This window comes from Leopardus geoffroyi, chromosome X (genome assembly GCF_018350155.1).
Source record: "Leopardus geoffroyi isolate Oge1 chromosome X, O.geoffroyi_Oge1_pat1.0, whole genome shotgun sequence".
Lineage (NCBI taxonomy): Eukaryota > Metazoa > Chordata > Mammalia > Carnivora > Felidae > Leopardus > Leopardus geoffroyi.
The window spans coordinates 80739262-80750924 of record NC_059343.1 but is presented as its reverse complement, the minus strand read 5'-3'; the positions used below and the strand labels follow the sequence as shown (position 1 = coordinate 80750924).

General features: G+C 39.6%; 1 long non-coding RNA gene across 1 annotated transcript; it reads right to left on the bottom strand.

Moving 5' to 3' along the window:
* Positions 1 to 718: 718 nt before the first annotated feature.
* On the bottom strand, positions 719 to 10001 carry LOC123594677. The gene is made up of 2 exons (XR_006710836.1): positions 9853 to 10001; positions 719 to 763 (listed from the first exon to the last, which is right to left on the bottom strand). It is a non-coding gene; the product is annotated as an uncharacterized LOC123594677 (long non-coding RNA).
* Between the last annotated feature and the right edge of the window lie 1662 nt (positions 10002 to 11663).

Below are 11663 nucleotides of genomic sequence, written 5' to 3'. Positions count from 1 at the left end.
GAAAGTAAATTTAGAATAATAGTCATAAAATTAATCGCCGGGCTTGAAAACAGTATAGAGGACAGCAGAGAATCTCTTGCTACAGAGATCAAGGGACTAAGGAACAGTCACTAGGAGCTGAAAAACGCTTTAAATGAAATGCAAAACAAAATGGAAACCACCACGGCTCGGATTGAAGAGGCAGAGGAGAGAATAGGTGAACTAGAAGATAAAGTTATGGAAAAAGAGGAAGCTGAGAAAAAGAGAGATAAAAAAATCCAGGAGTATGAGGGGAAAATTAGAGAACTAAGTGATACACTAAAAAGAAATAATATACGCATAATTGGTATCCCAGAGGAGGAAGAGAGAGAGAAAGGTGCTGAAGGGGTACTTGAAGAAATAATAGCTGAGAACTTCCCTGAACTGGGGAAGGAAAAAGGCATTGAAATCCAAGAGGCACAGAGAACTCCCTTCAGACGGAACTTGAATCGATCTTCTGCACGACATATCATAGTGAAACTGGCAAAATACAAGGATAAAGAGAAAATTCTGAAAGCAGCAAGGGGTAAACGTGCCCTCACATATAAAGGGAGACCTATAAGACTCGCGACTGATCTCTCTTTTGAAACTTGGCAGGCCAGAAAGAATTGGCACGAGATTTTCAGTGTGCTAGACAGAAAAAATATGCAGCCGAGAATCCTTTATCCAGCAAGTCTGTCATTTAGAATAGAAGGAGAGATAAAGGTCTTCCCAAACAAACAAAAACTGAAGGAATTTGTCACCACTAAACCAGCCCTACAAGAGATCCTAAGGGGGACCCTGTGAGACAAAGTACCAGAGACATCACTACAAGCATAAAACATACAGACATCACAATGACTCTAAACCCGTATCTTTCTATAATAACACTGAATGTAAATGGATTAAATGCGCCAACGAAAAGACATAGGGTATCAGAATGGATAAAAAAACAAGACCCATCTCTTTGCTGTCTACAAGAGACTCATTTTAGACCTGAGGACACCTTTAGATTGAGAGTGAGGGGATGGAGAACTATTTATCATGCTACTGGAAGCCAAAAGAAAGCTGGAGTAGCCATACTTATATCAGACAAACTAGACTTTAAATTAAAGGCTGTAACAAGAGATGAAGAAGGACATTATATAATAGTTACAGGGTCTATCCATCAGGAAGAGCTAACAATTATAAATGTCTATGTGCCGAATACCGGAGCCCCCAAATATATAAAACAACTACTCATAAACATAAGCAACCTTATTGATAAGAATGTGGTAATTGCAGGGGACTTTAACACCCCACTTACAGAAATGGATAGATCATCTAGACACACGGTCAATAAAGAAACAAGGGCCCTGAATGAGACATTTGATCAGATGGACTTGACAGATATATTTAGAACTCTGCCTCCCAAAGCAACAGAATATACTTTCTTCTCGAGTGCATATGGGACATTCTCCAAGATAGATCATATACTGGGTCACAAAACAGCCCTTCATAAGTTTACCAGAATTGAAATTATACCATGCATACTTTCAGACCACAATGCTATGAAGCTTGAAATCAACCACAGAAAAAAGGCTGGAAAACCTCCAAAAGCATGGAGGTTAAAGAACACCCTACTAACGAATGAGTGGGTCAACCAGGCAATTAGAGAAGAAATTAAAAAATATATGGAAACAAACGAAAATGAAAATACAACAATCCAAACGCTTTGGGACGCAGCGAAGGCAGTCCTGAGAGGAAAATACATTGCAATCCAGGCCTATCTCAAGAAACAAGAAAAATCCCAAATACAAAATCTAAAAGCACACCTAAAGGAAATGGAAGCAGAACAGCAAAGGCAGTCTAAACCCAGCAGAAGAAGAGAAATAATAAAGATCAGAGCAGAAATAAACAATATAGAGTCTAAAAAAACTGTAGAGCAGATCAACGAAACCAAGAGTTGGTTTTTTGAAAAAATAAACAAAATTGACAAACCTCTAGCCAGGCTTCTCAAAAAGAAAAGGGAGATGACCCAAATAGATAAAATCATGAATGAAAATGGAATGATTACAACCAATCCCTCAGAGATACAAACAATTATCAGGGAATACTATGAAAAATTATATGCCAACAAATTGGACAACCTGGAAGAAATGGACAAATTCCTGAACACCCACACTCTTCCAAAACTCAATCAGGAGGAAATAGAAAGCTTGAACAGACCCATAACCAGCGAAGAAATTGAATCGGTTATCAAAAATCTCCCAACAAATAAGAGTCCAGGACCAGATGGCTTCCCAGGGGAGTTCTACCAGACGTTTAAAGCAGAGATAATACCTATCCTTCTCAAGCTATTCCAAGAAATAGAAAGGGAAGGAAAACTTCCAGACTCATTCTATGAAGCCAGTATTACTTTGATTCCTAAACCAGACAGAGACCCAGTAAAAAAAGAGAACTACCGGCCAATATCCCTGATGAATATGGATGCAAAAATTCTCAATAAGATACTAGCAAATCGAATTCAACGGCATATAAAAAAAATTACCCACCATGATCAAGTGGGATTCATTCCTGGGATGCAGGGCTGGTTCAACATTCGCAAATCATTCAACGTGATACATCACATTAATAAAAGAAAAGAGAAGAACCAAATGATCCTGTCAATCGATGCAGAAAAGGCCTTTGACAAAATTCAGCACCCTTTCTTAATAAAAGCCCTCGAGAAAGTCGGGATAGAGGGGACATACTTAAACATCATAAAAGCCATTTATGAAAAGCCCACAGCTAACATCATCCTCAATGGGGAAAAACTGAGAGCTTTTTCCCTGAGATCAGGAACACGACAGGGATGCCCACTCTCACCGCTGTTGTTTAACATAGTGCTGGAAGTTCTAGCATCAGCAATCAGACAACAAAAGGAAATCAAAGGCATCCAAATTGGCAAAGATGAAGTCAAGCTTTTGCTTTTTGCAGATGACATGATATTATACATGGAAAATCCGATAGACTCCACCAAAAGTCTGCTAGAATTGATACATGAATTCAGCAAAGTCGCAGGATACAAAATCAATGTACAGAAATCAGTTGCATTCTTATACACTAACAATGAAGCAACAGAAAGACAAATAAAGAAACTGATCCCATTCACAATTGCACCAAGAAGCATAAAATACCTAGGAATATTCTAACCAAAGATGTAAAGGATCTGTATGCTGAAAACTATAGAAAGCTTATGAAGGAAATTGAAGAAGATTTAAAGAAATGGAAAGACATTCCCTGCTCTTGGATTGGAAAAATAAATATTGTCAAAATGTCAATACTAACCAAAGCCATCTACGCATTCAATGCAATCCCAATCAAAATTGCACCAGCATTCTTCTCAAAACTAGAACAAGCAATCCTAAAATTCATATGGAACCACAAAAGGCCCCGAATAGCCAAAGGAATTTTGAAGAAGAAGACCAAAGCAGGAGGCATCACAATCCCAGACTTTAGCCTCTAGTACAAAGCTGTTGTCATCAAGACAGCATGGTATTGGCACAAAAACAGACACATAGACCAATGGAATAGAATAGAAACCCCAGAACTCGACCCACAAACGTATGGCCAACTCATCTTCGACAAAGCAGGAAAGAACATCCAATGGAAAAAAGACAGCCTCTTTAACAAATGGTGCTGGGAGAACTGGACATCAACATGCAGAAGGTTGAAACTAGACCACTTTCTCACACCATTCACAAAAATAAACTCAAAATGGATAAAGGACCTGAATGTGAGACAGGAAACCATCAAAACCTTAGAGGAGAAAGCAGGAAAAGACCTCTCTGACCTCAGCCATAGCAATCTCTTACTCGACACATCCCCAAAGGCAAGGGAATTAAAAGCAAAAGTGAATTACTGGGACCTTATGAAGATAAAAAGCTTCTGCACAGCAAAGGAAACAACCAACAAAACTAAAAGGCAACCAACGGAATGGGAAAAGATATTTGCAAATGACATATGAGACAAAGGGTTAATATCCAAAATCTATAAAGAGCTCACCAAACTCCACACCCGAAAAACAAATAACCCAGTGAAGAGATGGACAGAAAACATGAATAGACACTTCTCTAAAGAAGACATCCGGATGGCCAACAGGCACATGAAAAGATGTTCAGCATCGCTCCTTATCAGGGAAATACAAATCAAAACCACACTCAGGTATCACCTCACGCCAGTCAGAGTGGCCAAAATGAACAAATCAGGAGACTCTAGATGCTGGAGAGGATGTGGAGAAACGGGAACCCTCTTGCACTGTTGGTGGGAATGCAAATTGGTGCAGCCGCTCTGGAAAGCAGTGTGGAGGTTCCTCAGAAAATTAAAAATAGACCTACCCTATGACCCAGCAATAGCACTGCTAGGAATTTATCCAAGGGATACAGGAGTACTGATGCATAGGGGCACTTGTACCCCAATGTTCATAGCAGCACTCTCAACAATAGCCAAATTATGGATAGAGCCTAAATGTCCATCAACTGATGAATGGATAAAGAAATTGTGGTTTATATACACAATGGAATACTACGTGGCAATGAGAAAAAATGAAATATGGCCTTTTGTAGCAACGTGGATGGAACTGGAGAGTGTGATGCTAAGTGAAATAAGCCATACAGAAAAAGACAGATACCAAATGGTTTCACTCTTATGTGGAGCCTGAGAAACTTAACAGGAACCCATGGGGGAGGGGGAGGAAAAAAGAAAAAAAAAAGAGGTTAGATTGGGAGAGATCCAAAGCATAAGAGACTGTTAAAACCTGAGAACAAACTGAGGGTTGATGGGGGGTGGGAGGGAGGAGAGGGTGGGTAATGGGTATTGAGGAGGGCACCTTTTGGGATGAGCACTGGGTGTTGTATGGAAACCAATTTGACAATAAATTTCATATATTAAAAAAAAAAAAGCAGTCATAGCTGACTTTCCTAATGTTCAATAATGCACATAGTTATAAAGTGAATAGACAGAGGAATATATCCCAAATGAAAGAAGAGGACAAAATTACAGCAAGAGACCTAAACAAAACAAAGATCAGATGCCTGAGAGAATTTAAAGTAATAATCATAAAGATACTCACTGGTGTTGAGAAAAAAAGTGGAGGACATGACTGAGACCCTTAACAAAGAGAGAGAAAACATAAAGAACCAATCAGAGATAAATAATATAATAAATAAAATTAAAAAGTGTAAATAAAATTAAAAATTAAAAATACATAGATGGAATAAATAGAAGACTAGAGCAATAGAAGAACAATTCAGCAACATGGAGGATAGAGTAATGTAAAATAATCAAACTGAGCAGGTGAGATAAAAAAAATACAAAATGAAAATAGACCTAGGGAATTCTGTGACACTATTAAGTGAACTAACATTTGCATGACAGGGATTACAGAAGGAGAAAAGAAAGAAAAGGGGGCAGAAAATTTATTTGAAGAGTAATAGCTGAACACTTTCCAAATTTGAGTAAGAAAACAAAAATCCAGATGCAGGAGGCACAGAGAGCCAACCCTCCCCCCAAAATCAATACAAAGAGCTCCAAACCAATAAATATAGGTATTAGAATGGCAAAAGGGTGTTATAAAGAGAGACTTTAAAAAACAACAAGAGAAAAGAAAACAGCTATATACAGGGGAAACCCATTGGGCTATCAGCTGAGTTTTCAACAGAAACATTGCATGCCAGAAAGGAGTGACATCATATATTCAGGGTTCTGAAAAGGAAAAAAAAAATCTACAGCCCAGAATACTCAATCCAACAAGGCCATCATTAAAATAGAAGGATACATAAAGAGCATCCCAGAAAAACAAATGTTGAAAGAATGCATAAGCACTAAAACTATCCAACAATAAATGTTAAAGGGAATTTTGCATGGAAAGGAATGACCATCACTAAGAATGAGAGAAGAAGGAATTAAAAAAAAGCAGTCAAAATAAGTATATCTGTAAAAATCAGTCAAGGAGCTGTGAGGAGCCAAGATGGCGGAACACCATGGAAGTTTTTTGTGTGTCTCACATCCATGAAATGCAGCCAGAACAACACTAAACCATCCTAAACACATAGAAACCTGACCTGAGGATTAACACAACAATCTGCACAACCTGAACCACAGAATTCAGCAGGTACATGGCACGGAGAGGTGAACTTGGGGAGAGAGAAGCTGCAGAGGGCAGGGAGCCACTTTTGGGTGTGGAGAGAGGATGGAGATGGTGGGGGAGAATATGAGAAAAGCACCCCCCAAAAGCAGCTGGAGAGAAAGTGGGAAATTGGGAACAGCCACAGGGACAGAACTAAAAAAGGAAAAAGCAGAAAGGAGAGGGTTTAAATTCTATTCAGAATATAAACAGAGGGGAGCACAGAATCTGAAACTTCACACACAGCTCAATACCTGGCAGTGTTTTGGTGGGAAGGGCAATTCCCAGGAGCAGAGTGAGGGCCAGGAGGCTCTAGAGCCACACAGGGAGAAGCGGTTCCACTGCTGGAAGGACGTTTGGTAAAGGCTATGAGAATCCTGGTTCCAGCATACCCCAGAGAATAGCCACATTCGCTGGTGCTGAAAAAAGGTCATTAAGGGTGAAACCTGGTGCCAGATGTGTGTTGTGATTGTCCATAATCCCTGAAACACTGCTGCTACAGTGTCTTGCAAAATTTTTCTGGGGTGGGCTGGCACCCAGCCACAGTCTCTGGGCATTGGCAGCAGCACGGTCCCACAAATGTTCCTGGGTGCTGCCGGCACCCGGCCATTTATCAGTAAGACCTTCCACAGAGGAGCAGGACGGTCAAACCTGCAGTCCCTCAGAAGAAAGGGGTCAGGAAAAATAGCCGCATCTGAGACAAAATTCAGGAGGGGGGTGCTTCCTGGGGCTTGGTCACAGACTGTATAAGCAGGGGGTGGATGGAAGCTGAACACAAATGACGGATGTGCAGTTGCTGAGTGGGGAGAACAGAGTTTCGATACTAGAGACTGGGTAGCTGGGTGATGCCATTTTCACTGCTCCTGCACATGAACATATGCACCTACAAGCACAACAACATTCCACCCCAGTAAACTAAGCAACGCAACCTAGTGGAAAACAGAGCCATTACACCAAGCCCCACTCACTGGGGAGACGTATCTCTTCAAGAGCAAAAGTCTCACCACCTGCTTAGTTTATGGACTATAAAGCACTTCATACTTTGACTTCTAGTGGAAAACAAAATAATTTCAGGTGCATTTCAGTCTGTTAGCTGGTCCATGTATTCAGTTTTCTTTTTTTTCCCTTTTTTCTCTTTTTTGTTTCTTTTCTTTTTCTTGAATACAGAAGAGAAAAAATAATTTTCATTCTCATTTTTTATTACAAATATTTTTCTTTAATTTTTTTCTACTATATTTTTACTTTTGTGTAAAATTTTCAAATTCTATTTTACTACAATCATTTCATTTTGGTCTACTTCAGTGTATCCATTCTTTCAAATTTTCAAAAGATTTCCTGTTTTTTCCACTTTTTTTTCTCTAATATATCAATCCACTTTCAGCACCTGACCAAAACACACCTAGGATCTAGCATCATTTATTTGATTTGTGTGTGTGTGTGTGTGTGTGTGTGTTGTTAATTTTTTAATGTTAATATTTTTTTTAATTTTAATTTTTTTTTACTTTTACTTTTTTAATACCTCATTAATACCTTTTCTCCCTTCAAAATTATGAAATGAAGGAATTCACCCTAAAGGAAAGAGCAGGAAGAAACGACTGCCAAGGACTTAAGCAACACAGATAAAAGCAAGATGTCTGAAACAGAATTTAGAATCATGAGGATAAGAATACTAGCTGGAGTTGAAAATAGATTAGAATGCCTTTCTGTGAAGATAAAAGAAGTAATATCTAGTCAAGATGAAATAAAAAATGTTATAACTGAGCTGTGATCTCTAATGGATACCACAGTGGCAAGGATGGATGAAGCAGAAGAGAATCAGCGATATAGAGGGCAAACTTATGGAGAATGAGTTTGCAGAAAAAATGCAGAAAAAAAAGAGGGAGCCTAAGGAAAGAGAGCACAATTTAAGAATTAGAGCAATCAGGACCATTTTTGGAAAATGGCGGTGTAGGAGGAAGCTAGGCTCACCTCATCCTGCTTATTGCTTAGATTCAACCCACATCTGCCTAAATAACCCAGAAAACCACCAGAAGACTAGCAGAATGGATTCTCAAGTGCCAAGCATAGATAAGGGGCCCAAGGAAAAGAGTAGGAAGGAGGGAGAGATGGTGTGTACTACAAGGACAGGCGGGAGGGAGCAGGGGCAGTGAAGAGGCACACTGCCCAACAAGGCAGAGCCCCTGAAGTCTGGCTTGCAAAAGCAGAGGCGCTGACCTCCGTGAGTTCTGACAGCCAGTGGGACTAAAAAACTGGAATGTCAAAGTAAACATCTCTGCTCTCGGAGAGTGTGGAGGGTGAGAGGACATCAGGAGATAGAGTTGTTGAGTAACAGAGGACAGAGTTCAGCTTGGCAGGGGAACAAAGGCACTGGCAAGCCTGATCTCCCTCTCCCATCCCCAAGCTGAAATTCTAAAGGGAACCAGTTCCAGTCACTGAACATGTTTGCACCACACAAAGGCCCATTGCTGTGCTTCTATGGATCCATCCCTCCAAAGGGACTGCCTCCCTCCCTGTGCCTCAGGGCCCCTCCCACAGGGGACTACCTATGGCAAAGCCAGCTAAGCCTGTCCCTTGTACCCCTGTGCACCTTGTGGATCCACCCCGGCTAATATGCCAGAACCCATCAAAGCAGTACCACAAGCCTGGCACTGTGCAAGTAGCCCAGACAAGGGCCACACCACTCCACAGTGAGTCCCGCCCCTGGGAAAGGGGAAGATAAGAAACACACCAGTCTGTGCGGCCCCAGTGGTAGGCTGGGGGCAGACATCACAACTGACTGCGGCCCCTCCAACCAACACAAGTTACTCCAGACAGCACAGGGGAAGTGCCCTACAATTTGGAGCCACCACAGGGACTACCCAAAATGAGAAAATGGAATCATTCTCTTCAAAAGAAACTCCAGGAAGTAGTGACAGATAACGAATTGATCAAAAACGATTTAAGCAATATAATGGAACAAGAATTTAGAATCATAGTCATAAAATTAATCGCTGGGCGTCAAAAAGCATAGAGGGCAGCAGAGAATCTATTGCTTACAGAGATCAAAGGACTAAGAAATACTCATGAGGAGCTACAAAAATGCTATAAATGAGGTGCAAAATAAAATGGAAGTGGCCATAGCAAGGACTGAAGAGGCAGAGGAGAGAATAGGTGAATTAGAAGATACAATTATGGAAAAAGAGAAAGCTGAGAAAAAGAGAGCTAAAAATCTCCAAGAGTATGAGGGGAGACTAGAGAGCGAAGTGATGCAATCAAACAGATCAATATCTGTATCATAGGAATTCCAGAAGAGGAAAAGAGAGAGAAAGGGATTGAAGGTGTACTTGAGCAAATCATAGCTGAGAATTTCCCTGATCTGGGGAAGGAAAAAGGCATTGAAATCCAAGAGGCACAGAGAACCCCTTTCAGAGGTAACTGGATTCAATCTTCTACATGACATATCATAGTGAAACTGGCAGAATACAAGGATAAAGAGAAAATTATGAAAGCAGCTAGGGATAAACAGACTCTAACTTACAAAGGTAGACACATAAGAGTAGTTGCAGACCTATTTACTGAATCTTGGCATGCCAGAAAAGAATGGCAAGAAATCTTCAATGTGATGAACAGGAAAAATATGCAGCCAAGAATCCTTTATCCAGCAAGTCTGTCATTCAGAATACAAGGAAAGATAAAGATTTCCCAAAAAAAAAAAACAAAAACTGAAAGACTTCATCACCACTAAACCGGCCCTACAAGTGATCCTAAGGGGGATTGTGTGAGTGAAATGTTGCAAGGACCACAAAGTACCAGAGACATCACTGCAAGCATAAAACATACACACATCACAATGACTCTAAACCAATATATTTCCATAATAATACTGAATGTAAATGGACTAAATGCTCCAACCAAAAGACATAGGGTATCAGAATGGATAGTAAAACAAGACCCATCTATCTGCTGTCTACAAAAGACTCAATTTAGGAGTGAGGACATCTTCAGATTGAAAGTGAGTGGATGGAGAATTACCTATCATGCTAATGGAAGTCAAAAGAAAGCTGGAGTAGCCATACATATATCAGACAAACTAGACTTTAAGTCGAAGTCTGTAACAAGAGATGAAGAAGGGTATTATATAATAATTACAGAGTCTATTCATCAGGAAGAGCTAACAATTATAAATGTCTAAGTGCTGAATACAGGAGCCCCCAAATATTAAAAAAAATCACAAACACAGGCAACCTTATTGATAAGAATGTGGTAATCGCAGGGGACTTTGATACTCCACTAACAACAGTGGATAGATAATCGAGACATAGGATCAATAAAAAAACAAGGGCCCTGAATGTTACATTGGATCAGTTGGACCTGACAGAGATATTTAGAACTCTGCATCCCAAAGCAACAGAATATACTTTCTTCTGGTTTGCACATGGAACAATCTCCAAGATAGATCACATACTGGGTCACAAAACAGCCCTTCATAAGTACAAAAAAATTAATATCATACCATGCACACTTTCAGACCACAATGCTATGAAACTTGAAATCAACCACAGGAAAAAGTCTGGGAAAACTTCCAAAAGCATGGAGGTTAAAGAACACCCTACTAAAGAATGAATGGGTCAATCAGACAATCAGAGAAGAAATTTGAAAATATATGGAAACAAATGAAATTGAAAGTACAACAATGCAAACACTATGGGATGCAGCGAAGGCAGTCCTGAGAGGAAAGTACATTGCAAGCCAGGCCTATCTCATGAAATAAGAAAAATCCCAAATACAAAATATAATTGCACAACTAAAGGAAATACAAGCAGAGCAGCAAAGACACCCCAAACCCAGCAGAAGAAGAGAAACAATAAAGATCAGAGCAGAAAAGAAATATATAGAATCTAAAAACCTATAGAGCAGATCAATGAAACCAAGAGTTGTTTTTTGTTTTTTTTTTTTTTTTTAAATAAACAAAATTGACAAATCTCTAGCTAGGCTTCTCAAAAAGAAAAGGGAGATGACCCAAATAGATAAAATCATGAATGAAAATGGAACTATTACAACCAATCACCCAGAAAGACAAGCAATTATTAGGGAATACTATGAAAAATTATTTGCCAACAAACTGGACAACCTGGTAGAAATGGACAAATTCCTAAGCACCCACACAGTTCCAACTCAAACATGAAGAAATAGAAAACTTGAACAGACCCATAACCAGCGAAGAAATTGAATCACTTATCAAAAATCTCCCAACAAATAAGAGTCCAGGACCAGATGGCTTCCCTGGGGAATTCTACCAGATATTTAAAGCAGAGATAATACCTATTCTTCTCAAGCTGTTCCAAAAAAATAGAAAGGGAAGGAAAATTTCCAGACTGATTCTAGGAAGCCAGCATTACTTTGATTTCCAAACCAGACAGGACGATGCAAAAAAAGAGAACTACAGGCCAATATCTCTGATAAATATTGATGCAAAAAATTTTCAACAAGATACTAGCAAATCGAATTCAACAGCATATACAAAGATTTATTCACCATGATG